This window comes from Glycine soja, chromosome 1 (genome assembly GCF_004193775.1).
Source record: "Glycine soja cultivar W05 chromosome 1, ASM419377v2, whole genome shotgun sequence".
Classification (NCBI taxonomy): Eukaryota; Viridiplantae; Streptophyta; class Magnoliopsida; order Fabales; family Fabaceae; genus Glycine; species Glycine soja.
In genome coordinates this window covers 40018634-40031516 of record NC_041002.1, presented here as the reverse complement: position 1 = coordinate 40031516, position 12883 = coordinate 40018634, and positions in this window count along the sequence as shown.

The window sequence follows — 12883 nt, the reverse complement described above, 5'->3', positions numbered from 1 at the left end:
TAACGTGCTTTAACCATTTATTTAAGTCATTTTCTCACCTAATAAATAATAAAATGAATTTCAACCGATCATTTGAGTTGTAATATCGTTTAATCACTGTTAAAATAAAATCCAACCGATCGTTCATGCAGTAACCACGTTTAAACTGAAAAAAAGGCAAAATAATAATAAAATAATCAAAATATTTTCGAATAAAATAATAAAAAAAATCAATCGGACGTTTTTCTTTGGAAGTTTCCTTGGATCAATTGACTAATAACCAAAGTGAAACTAAGACTAAAATCATCTCACAAATCAAGCTTCGTCCACAAAAATCACTAAAAACCGTTTTAAGGTCCAACGCCTTAAGCGGTCCTTTTTTGCTTCTATCTGTTAAACATGGACCGTTCAAAAAAACATAAAATCAATATGTAACTTTACCGCTTTTGTCAAACACCCCAAGAGATCGTTAATGGTCCAACGCCTTAAACGTTTATCTCCTTTCAAAATCAAAAGATCATTTAAAGGTCCAACGCCTTAAACAACTTTTGTTCGGTTAAAATATATCTTGCAAAAAGGGATAAAAACAACTTAACCAACGTTTAGTTCTTAAGAAACTACGTAGGTCTGATTTCCTCATCGCAGTTGAGGATACGTAGGAGCGAGGGAAACACCCTTGTCGACCACAAAAAGATAAAAAATACAAAAGGCATAAAAAGACAAAAAAACGTAAAAAAGGGAAAATAAAACAAATCGAAGACATGATATTCCACACTTGGTTAAAGGCTGTTGTCCCTTGTGACGGACGCGTGTGGTGCTAATACCTTCCCCATGCGTAAAAACAACTCCCGAACCTTTCACACTTTTCGTAGACCACACCTTTTATGGTTTTTCCGACGTTTTCCTCAAATAAACATTGGTGGCGACTCTGCACATTTTTCCTTTCTTGAAAGACGCATCCGTGAGTCTCGCGTCGCCCTCCCGCTGAAGGATAGGTTACGACAGTTTTAAATATAAAAGTTATGGTAGGAACTATTTATAATAACGAAAAAATATTTAAGGAGAAACGGAAACCTTAAACCTGCGAGAAACATTAAAAGAAACTCGGTCATAAATATTGAGGAGAACGATAATGATTTTTGCTCATGGAAGTTAACCTGCATTTTTGAACCCTGAAATTTGATTTTTTTTTTTAGTGTGGGTGTGGGAGGGATTATAGAGCTATCAAAACGGGCCAGCCCGGTCCACGTGGGCTGGCCTGCAACGGGTTGAGCTAAAAGTGGGCTAGCTCAGCTCGGCTCACTTTTGTGTGGGCTAACAAAATGTCAGTCCGGCCCGATCCACCACAGATTGGTGGGTTATGCGGGCTGGCCCACTTTTCTGCCTTTTTTTGGTAAAAAAAATAAATTATTCCAAACAACTTAAAATAAAATCCAATATAAAAACCAAACTAAATCAAATCCAAACATTCAATATTAAAGTGATTGAAGTCTTCAAAATAAACATTCAACATTAAGATAATTGAAATTTAAATGTCATAAAAAATAAACTTCTAAACTATTGAAATTAAACATTAGAGTCATGGATTGTGAAATCCAGAACAACTTCCTCTTCTTTCTCAACATCACCATTAATTTCATTTACAAAGACAAAAAAAAACAATATCATTAATAAGTCAAATAAATAAAACAGCACACCAATAACAAACTAAAAATTATGGAAAAAGAAATGTAAATTACCAATATCTTCAAAACCATTTATCCAATTTTGGGTTAAAATTAGTGCTTGAACATTGGAAGGAAGAAGACTAGCGTGATACTTGTTTAGCACACGAGCACCAATGCTAAATGCCGATTCACTAGCAACAATTGTTATAGGAATGCTTAACACCTCACATGCCAATCTACAAAGATTTGGATAACGTTCTTGGCGGTCTATCCAATAACTCAAAATATCCAACTTAGGAAAAAACTTTGGCTCAAGCGGTGTCTCAGCCAAATAGAGATCTAATTCAGACTTGCCATTGACATTAACATTTTGGCTCACATAATTGATATATTCCTATGACAATATAAGAGAAAAATTAAATTAAATAAATTGAATCATAAAACAATTAAATAATTAAACAAAAGAAAAGACTAACATTTTATATGGATCATCCATCTCTTGATTTTCTTCTATACTGAAATCTTCTTCAACAGTAGGTTGTTGAGAACTTGATGCAGTAGATGAACTTGACTTTACACTCACATATTCATCAAAGAGCTTGTACATATTCTCTTTGATGTTATTAATCTTTTCATCACAAGTAGAAGCATCAAGCTTTGAATAGTAAAACCGAAGTGCTTCAAGCTTCATCCGTGGGTCAAGAATCATAGCAATTGAAAGAATGACATTATAGTCACTCCAATACTTGCCAAACTTTTCCATCATCAACACTGTCATATTTTGCGATACTGGATCATCACACTTAAGTGTTTCTCGCAACAACCATTCAATTTTCCATACTTGCATGAAGTATTCATTGGAAGTTGGATAAGATGTACCTAAAAAAAATTCAAATAAGATAATTATACTATAAATATAAATCTGAAACTATTTATTATAATTATGAAGTTTGAAAAAATATACCTGAAATCAAATTAGTCATCTTATAAAATGTCTTCAAAAAATCACACAATTTTTCAGCTCTTTTCCATTCCTCGTTAGATGGACAACATTTGTATTTTCTATCACGAATAGTGAAACTTGCAAAAGCACGACGATACCTAAGAGCACTCTCAAGCATGATATAAGTAGAATTCCACCGAGTAGGCACATCCAACCTCAAGCCCACTATAGTATCAATACCTCTCACTTGAGCAATACATTTGGTAAATACTATTTTTCTTTACTCGGATGCTCTCACATATTTAATGTTGTCTCTAATTTTTTGTAAAGCAACTTCAGTCACTTTTAATCCATCTTGAACTATAAGATTCAACACATGGGCACAACACCCCACATGCAAAAATTCACCATCACACAACAAGCTATTTTGCATTCTTAATTGCTCACCCAAAAGTTCTTGCATACGATCATTAGCACTAGCATTGTCTAAAGTAATGGAAAATATTTTCCTATCAATTTCCCATTCAGTCAAGACTTCAAACACTTTGTTTGCCAAATCTTCACCGGTGTGAGGAGACTCCAATTTACAAAAAGCAAGAATCTTACTATTCAATTTCCAATTATTATCAACAAAATGTGTTGTTAAACAGATATACCCCTCTTGAGTACAAGCAGTCCAACAATTAGATGTCAAACAAATTCTATTATGACATTTATGAATTGCATATTTTAATTTTTCTTTCATCTCACCATGAACTTTCAGCAAACTAGACACCAATGTGTTCATACTCACATGCTTAACATCAAAATTTATATATGAAAGTAATTCCCTAACCCACTTATATTTAACAAAGTTAAATGGCAAACCACGTCGAACAATACACATTGTTAGAAGCTCAAGAACATGCTTTTGGTCAACTTCCCTAGATCTTAACTTTCCAGCATGATCAATTATCATTCCACCCACATCATGAAATTTAGCTTTCTTTTTACACAAGAGCTTAACATGACGCAATAAATGTGAAGTACCTACTTTACTCCCACCAATTACATATTGTTGCCCACATGCATTACATTCTGCCTTTTCTTTACCATCTACCACACCAATTTTAGTAAAATATTTCCAAGCTATAAAAGTGCAAACCTTAACTTTTTTACTCTCTTTTTCATCATTGTCACTTCTATTCTCCTTTGCATTTGGTTTAGGTTCAACCCTGCCTTCTTCCTCATCTTCCATAAACTCAATGTCATCAACAGAGTCAACTCGATTTACAGTTTCAGAAGCCATTTCCATCAATCTAATGCACCTGTAGTTACACAAAGAAAAGGAAAGAAATTAAACTCGAATTCAACTCGGTTCACAGTTAGAATCCATTTAACTCAGATTCAATACATCAAGAATAATTAATATTTAACAAAGAAAAGGAAAGAAATTCAAAGCATGAAAATAGGAGAGAAATTACCGTTTTGGAGGTCGACCACAACGACGACACAAACGACTGAAACGAGGTAGAAGTGGAAGGTCGGAGCCGTGGTGACGGGCAATTGAGCGTTCGGATGTCACCGTCACCGTCAGTGGCTCGTGTGGTGGAGGTGCCGCCAGATCAATTTTTGCAATTCGCACTATTAGAGATTTAGGTTTCGTAACTTTTGTTGGCTTGTTGCCGTTTAGGTTTTCTACTTTTCTGTTTGTGCGTAAGCGTAATGTCAAATGTGTTGGTGTGTTGCTTTAGGTTGCAAAGAAAGAAAGGTGCAGGCTTTGCGTAGTTGCGTTGCGGACCATTAACAAATTAACAATTGCTAATTCAATTGGGCTTTACTATTGTTTGGGCTTGCTCTATTACTGAGTGTGAATTGCCAATTGGGTTGTTAGCTACAAAATAAAAATTTAATTTCTTAACAATTTTAAATTTATAATAATAATAAAATAAAATAATATATTATTTAAATTTGGTGGATTGACGGGCTAGCCCACCAATCCACGGGTTGAGCCCACCTAACCCACGGGTTAAGTGGGTCGGGCTGAAAAGTTGCCGGTACCAATTTTTTTTAAAAAATTGAGCTCGACCCACCTCTAGCCCACAGTGGGTCGGGCTGGCCCACGGGCCAGAACCCATTTTGATGGCTCTAGGAGGGAATGTGTTTTGGGGTGAATGGAGAATAGGGCAGAATAAAGAGTGTTAAAAAGAAAGAAAAGAGTGAGAGTAGCGTGGTTTCACTTTACCTGGGATTTTACATGCACTTGGAATGGTTGTGATTTTGGCTTACTAGGTTTTACCGTGAGGAGTGAATGAAACTGAACAGAGGCAAGGACCATAGAAGGACTCGTGTAAGTTGAGGTGAAGAAGCGTGACGAGTGCGCTACCCTATAAGAGAGAGAAAGCAAGATTATCAAGAAAAAGAAGGTAATAGCTGTATGATAAGAGAGAGAAAACGAAAAAAATGTAAAAATACAAAGACGATCTTTGAAACCCGTCTTTGTACATCAATCAATTACGACGTCTTTCTAAATAGCTGTTCTTAAACTCATAATTGATTACAATATTGCCATCGAATCCTTTTCAAAAACAATTTTGGTCCAACCATCGTAGTTGAGGTGTCGTAATAAGCACTTTTTCTAGTAGTGTAAGACGGGTCTGATATAATAACCGTCTTAGAAGAATAGACATTCTAAGTCGGTCATTTAAGAACCGTCTTAGAAAGTAGTGTTTGACAGATTTTCTAAGACGGTTCTAAAGTAATAACCGTCTTAGAATGTCTACTTTCTAAGACGGTTGTTACATCAGAACCATCTTAGAAAGTTCATTCTTTTAACAATGGTATTTTTTAAAACCGTCGTTAGTTAAGATTTACTTTTAATGACATTGACTATAACGACAGTTAAAAACTATCATAAAAAAACCCAATTTAACCGTCATTAAAAAGTTAAAAAGATTTATTGTAGTAGTGTTAGCCTAAAATTGCTAAACAGGTAACCCATTGTAAGTAATTTTTATTAAAATTGCTGATAAAGGGGTTGAATTTTAAATAAAGGGGAGCTACATAGTCAACAGAAATCAAAAAAGAAAAAAGAAAAAACATAGTTAATCAATGCATTTAGACCACCTCCTAGGCCGACCTATAGCTCTTATGATCGAAGTTCTCTTTCCAATTGGACCATTCTTAAGAAAGATCCAACCAAATTTTTATTTCATTCTTACATGAGATTTCAACATTCTCAAGATCCTTCTAAGTTCTAAGTGACTCATGGCTACTTTCTTATATTTTGGATGATTAAGCTATAATAGTTAAGTTACAATTTAGTTGTAATGTTTTTTTTTTGGAAGAACAATTTACTTGTAAACTCTTTTTTTTTTAAATTTCTATGGTGACAATATTATCTATTATTGTGGACACTAACATACATGGATGTCATGTACATTATTTGGTGTCTTTTTTAATTTTTTTTGTAGATATTGTCACTCTAGAAATTTTATTAGTTTTGATAACAATAAATGAAATTTGTAATTTAAAGATGAAAGTAAATTTATTATATAATTATCCTGAACTATTTTATTATTTATTTATATTTGTTGGGACTATTTTGTTGTTGTATAAGAACCTATTAGAATGAAATCTAGAAAAATAAGTTTCTTCTCAAAATAAGCATTAACTACATAAATTTTAATATCAATAGTAAAAAAATTTCATTGACATTTTAATTCAAAACACCCTGTGTTGATATTAAATGTCTTCTGCACATATGGATTTGTAGTGTAAACAACAATATGTCATTATGCACTCAACGTTAATGGAAATGGTGAATACTTGACAATTAGACTAATTTGTCACAAGATTTACACTTATGTGAACTAAATTGATCATTTTCAAAGTATAAACACCAAATTGTCATCAAATGTATAGTACATGAATCAAAGTGACTATTTATTCCAAAAAAAAACTTGTTATCAAAGAAAACAAAACTTATAATCTTAGCCTAATTGGGTCAAACTGTTTACCGCTCCCATTTTTGAAGTTTATGCCCAAAACATGAGTCATGGCTTATTGGGTCAATGGGTCAATTTTTTTATGCAACTAGAATGATGAGTTGGACCCTCCACAAAAAAAATTATAAATTAAATGTGGGCATTGCTATTGGCTCCTAAGCTATTGTTATTGGTCCTTATCGAGTAATTTTATTTTCTATTTTTCCAAACATACCATTTTCATGAAAACACAATTTCTTCGTACAGTTGTAATAAATGGGATCATCTTTTTGTTGTTTATAGAGGGGATGAGAAAAAAAATAAACAACGGAAATAAAATTTCATTGTACAATGAAATCATGTTTCCGTTGTTTCTTAAAGGGGGTGCAAAAAAAAAAAAAACTAATGAAAACACGATTTCATTGTAAGTGTACAATGGAATTATGTTTCTATTATTTTATGTAGGGGGTGCAAAAACTAAATAATGAAAACACGATTCCATTGTATATTGTACAATGGACTTGTGTTTCCATTGTTTTCTAAAGGAGGTGCAAAAAAATGGAAACGCAATGGAATTGTGTTTATGTTTGCCTCTTCTTCTTCCTCTACTCTTCACATCCTCAGACCTTAACCATAATCGTGTCGTGCGCTGCCATCACCACCACCATACCGACAACATTATTATGGTGCCATCAACACCATACCAACAACATCACCACATGCTCAAACAACACCCATACCAACGCCGCAAAGCCTCGGAGGTTGAGGTCGTGCGCATAGGGAGCCTCGAAGGTTAGTTTGCACATGCATATGGAGATGCAATGATGATGTTACGGCAACACAATGGTTGTTGGGCCAAAGGGGTCGCATGCGCAAACCTGGAGTTTGGAACGACTCACAACATTGTTCGAACTATGATGGTGTTGTGCGTTGGTGACAATTAGACTTGACACCCTTTGGGGTTCTTGGCTTATGACTATGAGTAGATGTCTCCTTCTTCTAGAAATACTTCATTATTGTTTTTTCTTTAGATTTTTTATCTTAATTATCTGGTGCTAGTATTGATTGCATGCTTTGATAGGATTCATTAGAAATTTCATTTGAAATACAATCCTTATCAAGAAATCTTTCTTAAATAATATTATGGCTTATGCCATTCTACAAAATCATCTTAGAAAATCAACCATTCTAAGATGGTTCTGAAGTGAAAACATGGTGTCATTCTAAGACGTTGCTTAAGTAAAAACCGTCTTAGAATGACACCATTCTAAGACGATTTTTACTTCAAAATCATCTTAGAGGGGACCTTTCTAAAACAATTTTTACTTAAGAATCGTCTTAGCATGACACCATTCTAAAACGGTTTTCACTTCAAAATCGTCTTAAAAAGATACTCTTTTAAGATGATTTTTACTTAAGAACAATCTTAAGATGATACTATTTCTAAGACGGTATTTATGAAACCATCATAGAAAGTATTGACTTTCCACGACGTTGGCTTCAAAGACGGTTCAAAATCATCTTTGAATGTGTCTTAAAACCATTGTTGAATGTGCTTTTTCCAGTAATGGTATATGCAAAGGGCAACTTTGATATACCCTAAAATAAGATACCAAACCTTGGTTTGGATTAAATTGATAGTTTTTACTCTAGAACAAATGAAAACACTCCATTTAAGGGTTATGGGCCCTGTGCTAAGTGATCCAACTCATCTTAGGCACCCTCAAATTTAGGGTAAGTTTTTTTGCCCCCTAAACTAAAAATTGATCTTTTTTGTTCGTGTAATTTGAAAATTAGTCTCATTGCCCAAACATCCTTAGAAACTTTGCTTACATGACTAACATATTAGAAATCGCTTATGTGATAATCCATTTTGAGCATGTATTTCTTCTTTCAAAATATTCAATTTGATTATGTTTGGATAAAAGGAGGTTAGGGTAGAAAGAGTCCAAACAATGTATTTTTTCATAGTACAAAGACTAAAAACATTAATTTTAAATTTAGAAAACCAAAAACAAACTTATCCCAGATTTAAGAGACTATAAAAATAAAATATATTATAAATTTAATAAAAAATATTTTTATTTACAATATAGTTTAAAATAATTGAATTATTTTATCATTTCACATTTCTAAATTACAAAGAGATTTAAGTTTAACATAATTTAAATATTTTAAAATTTTTAAACATAAGTTTTCACTTAAAAAATATTTGTGAGCCTAAAACTAAGATTGTTTATTTTAAAAGTTGCAAGCTAAAGAAGATTGATTTTTCAAGGACTAAAATACCGTTAAACCTTGTTTATATATATATATATATATATATATATATAGATAGATAGATAGATAGATAGATAGATAGATAGATAGATAGATAGATAGATAGGTGTATGAAGACATTGTACACCACCTTAACATGTCAAGAGATATAGTGTCGTCCAGTACGTTGCCACATACATCCTAGCGGTTTTAGAGGCCACATCAACTAATAACATAGTGTTGGTTTGGTCATTATCATGGAGACATGCACTACTAAAAAATCGTGATTTAGCGACCGACAACTTATTCGGTCGCTAGAAGTGTTACCACCGAAGTAGCGACTCAAATAATCACGTCACAACAACACTAGTCGCTAAGTCCTTTGGAACCGAATTTCTTTTCTTTCGCTAATAACAACCATAATAGTCACTCACAAAAATAATAAATTTGGTCATTATGTATTTGGTTGCTATTTCACTTGGGACGAATTCAGCAACTGAAACATCAGTCACTAATTTGGTCGCTAATAAATAATTAAATTTTAATATAAAATAAAACAAAGAATATTTGGTCGCTATTTCAGTCGCTATCAAACAATTAATTTTAAATATAAAATAAATTAAAGTGGTTTTCGGTAGTTATTTCGGTCGCTATTGAATAATTAATTTTAAAATGAAATTTTAAAAATTACTTTCGGTCTCTAATACAGTGGCTAAATTTATAATAAAATACATAAATATATAGTTCGGTCGGTAGTAAATAATTTATTTCAGAATAAAAATGCATTTTGGTTGCTAATTCGGTCATTATTTAATTTTTAATTTTAAATATAAAATTAATTTATAATGCATTTCGGTCGCAAATTAGGTCGCTAAATGAAAAGATGTTGTATGTTTTGTTTTTCCATTTTACATTTTGACCTGCTTAATAATTATCAACCGTAAACATAAATTTTAATTAAATTGTATAATCAAACTTATAAATAAAAGTGGACATTCATAATGAGTAAATATATCTGATAACAAAGTTCTATTTTAAAGATTGATAAAGTACAAATTCAAAGTTTGCAAAGTTTAATCAAATGTAATGTAAAAGTTTAATAAAGTTCAAATTCATAACTAACGTGACATAATCAAACTAAAATAAACAATAACCAGGAGTCGATGATCCTTTCCCATGTCATGAGGACGATCAACCTGAGCATCATTAACATGGTGTTCTTTTCCATTTGCTATAGTGTTGTAGTATACACTGCATTTGCTCATTTTGTTCTTGCATCCGTTGTCACATCTTTTGACTTTGGTTGTTATGATTCTCCATCAGCTGCAACATCTTTTCCTCAAGTGTCTTCTCCTTATTTTCCTTTGCCAAAAGCTCAGCATTCAATTTATTAATTGTCTCACGCATTTCTTCTATTTGGTTTTCCACAGGAGCAATAGAAGTAGATGGAACTGATTTTGAGCAACTAAACCTTTTGCTCAAAGTACCTAGCCCGTACACGTTCTCCTTGTAATTTGGACCTCCAACAACATTCATATATATTTCATTATCATTAACAAAAGTAGCAGTGTTAGGGGAATCCTGTGTAGATGTGTCTTCCTCTGTCGAATGTTGTAAGATTTCATCTCGATGATGTTGATATTTCTCCTTCAATATAAAGTGAGGTATGAAGATAAATTGTTAAATGTGTAGACATATAAGGATTAATATTCAAGAAAATCACCACTAATACAGGAAAAAAATTGACTTTAATCTACTATAGTAGGCTTCAAAGTTTATACTAGCCAATCACAAACATTTAACACTAGCTAAAGAAAAGCAAATCAGGATGTGTAAATAAGTTCAAGAGATATTAACCAAAGGTAAGAGTTCATTTATAATATCATCCATTATATATCAAATAAAGTGATAGGATTAGAAAAAATAACTTACAGCAAATTCGCAGGACTTGTCATTGACCCATTCTCCCGACTTCAATTTCTTAGTTTTTTTCATCACCTTCCAAGCAGTTGGTGGTCTTTGAAACTCCTTTAACTACGTAAATTTAAAAAGTTAAAATTGTAAAACATTTAATTAATTACGTTGAATTGAAAATCAATGAGGTATACATACATACATGCATACATACATATATACAGTGAAATTACCAGCTTTTCAAAGTGAGCTGCAATAGATATGGAACCACAACAGTATGTTGAGGCTCTTCTATCAACAAATCAATTTGCCTTGACAGTGGAACACTTGTTTAGGAAATCTGTAGAACCCCAATGTTTGTCCAAGGCTGCTCGAACATTGGATGTTATCCACTTTCCTTTATCTTGACCATTTCTGATCTTATTCATTGCACTTTTCAAAATGCATGAACCTTTTGTCTCAAAAATAGCTCTAATGGCTCGCTCTTCTTGTGGGTGTCACCTATACTCTTTCTGCATAAAATAGGAAAAAAGAACTAAATTAGAAATGATACAACAAACAATGCATTTTAAATTAAACCATAATTCAAGTTACCTTAAACTCTCCAAACCACCTATCGCGAAGGTCAACTGACACCTTCAACCAACTTGCATATGTTGGTTGAAACCTATGTACAAAGACATTGTCAATACCATATTTAAAAAACATTTTAAGAAAAATTAATAGTTAAATAAAATGCACTTATTCTCCTTTATATGCATGAATGAAAGCCTTTGATCAACAATATATTCACAATTTGAATCTGGTGGGTACTCAGGTGTAAGAGAATCATCTGGTGCTGAAGACGAAACATCTCTAATAGGGGTAGTTGGAATTAATTCCCTTACAAAGGTAGGATTTGGTTGGTCTTGAGATATAGGAAGTGTGTTTGGAGTCGGTGCAACGACATGAATCATCGACTCTGAGGTTGATACGTGAATGGATGAGGTGGAAGGGTTGGTGGTAATTGGAGCTCCCAAACTAAGACCACGTCTTCTACCACGATTAAATGTTCTACGACCACCACCTCTACCTCTATCTGCCATCTGCATGTTTGATTTTGTTACACATGCACACACACACACACACACACATATATACATATATATTTATGTATATACATATATATATATATATATATATATATATATATATATATATATATATATATATATATATGATATTTAAGAACAAATAAATAAAAAATGAAGTACCACAAGCAATACATTTTAGTAAACAAATAAATCTAACTTGTTAACGAAAACTCACATAAAAATGTTTTCTACACCAAAATAGGTCACTTATCTTATCTTTCATATTCACTACAAGAGTAAAAGTAATAATTATTACAAACCATAGTCATACAAATGTAAAAATACACACAGACACACACACATATACACAATGAACATAAGAAATGCAATCAACTTTAATGTATGAATTACCTAAGAAGTATTTGTATCATCAAAATCACTCTCAATGTCATTCTCACTTAATATGCATTCATCCTCGTCTGGTTCAACCAAGTCTAGTTGTTTGAGTAAATTTGTATCTGTCTCTTTTCTACCTCCATCAACATCCACAAGAGATTCATTAATGACATCAAGGTTCCAACACTTCTTGAAGTCCTATAAGCTCATCATCTTCGTATGGAGCCTCTTGCTCAGTTTCACTTACTATATTGTAAGTGATTCTATTGTGAGATTTTGTCTTCATTACGGATAACCATCCTCGATGTCCCTCGGGATATTTTGTGTAATAAACTTGTTCTGTTGTTGTGCAAATATGAATGGGTCATATACTTTAGTATATCTTTTTTATTGTCTTACTTCAACAATCTCATACTTTTTATCTACTCATGTCCCTATATAAGGAGTATTATCAAACCAATCACACTTCAATAGAACTAACTTCATCAATGGGATGCCAATATAGTCCAATTGAATAATATCATACAACATTCCATAAAAATTAGATTCTAATTGACCATCAGTTCCCCGTACGTGAACACCATAATTAGAAGAATGCATGCCTTTATTCCAGCTAAGTATTTGAAATTTGTATCCATTTATAATGTAGATAGCCCATGATTCAACTTTTCTCTTAGGTCCTCATGC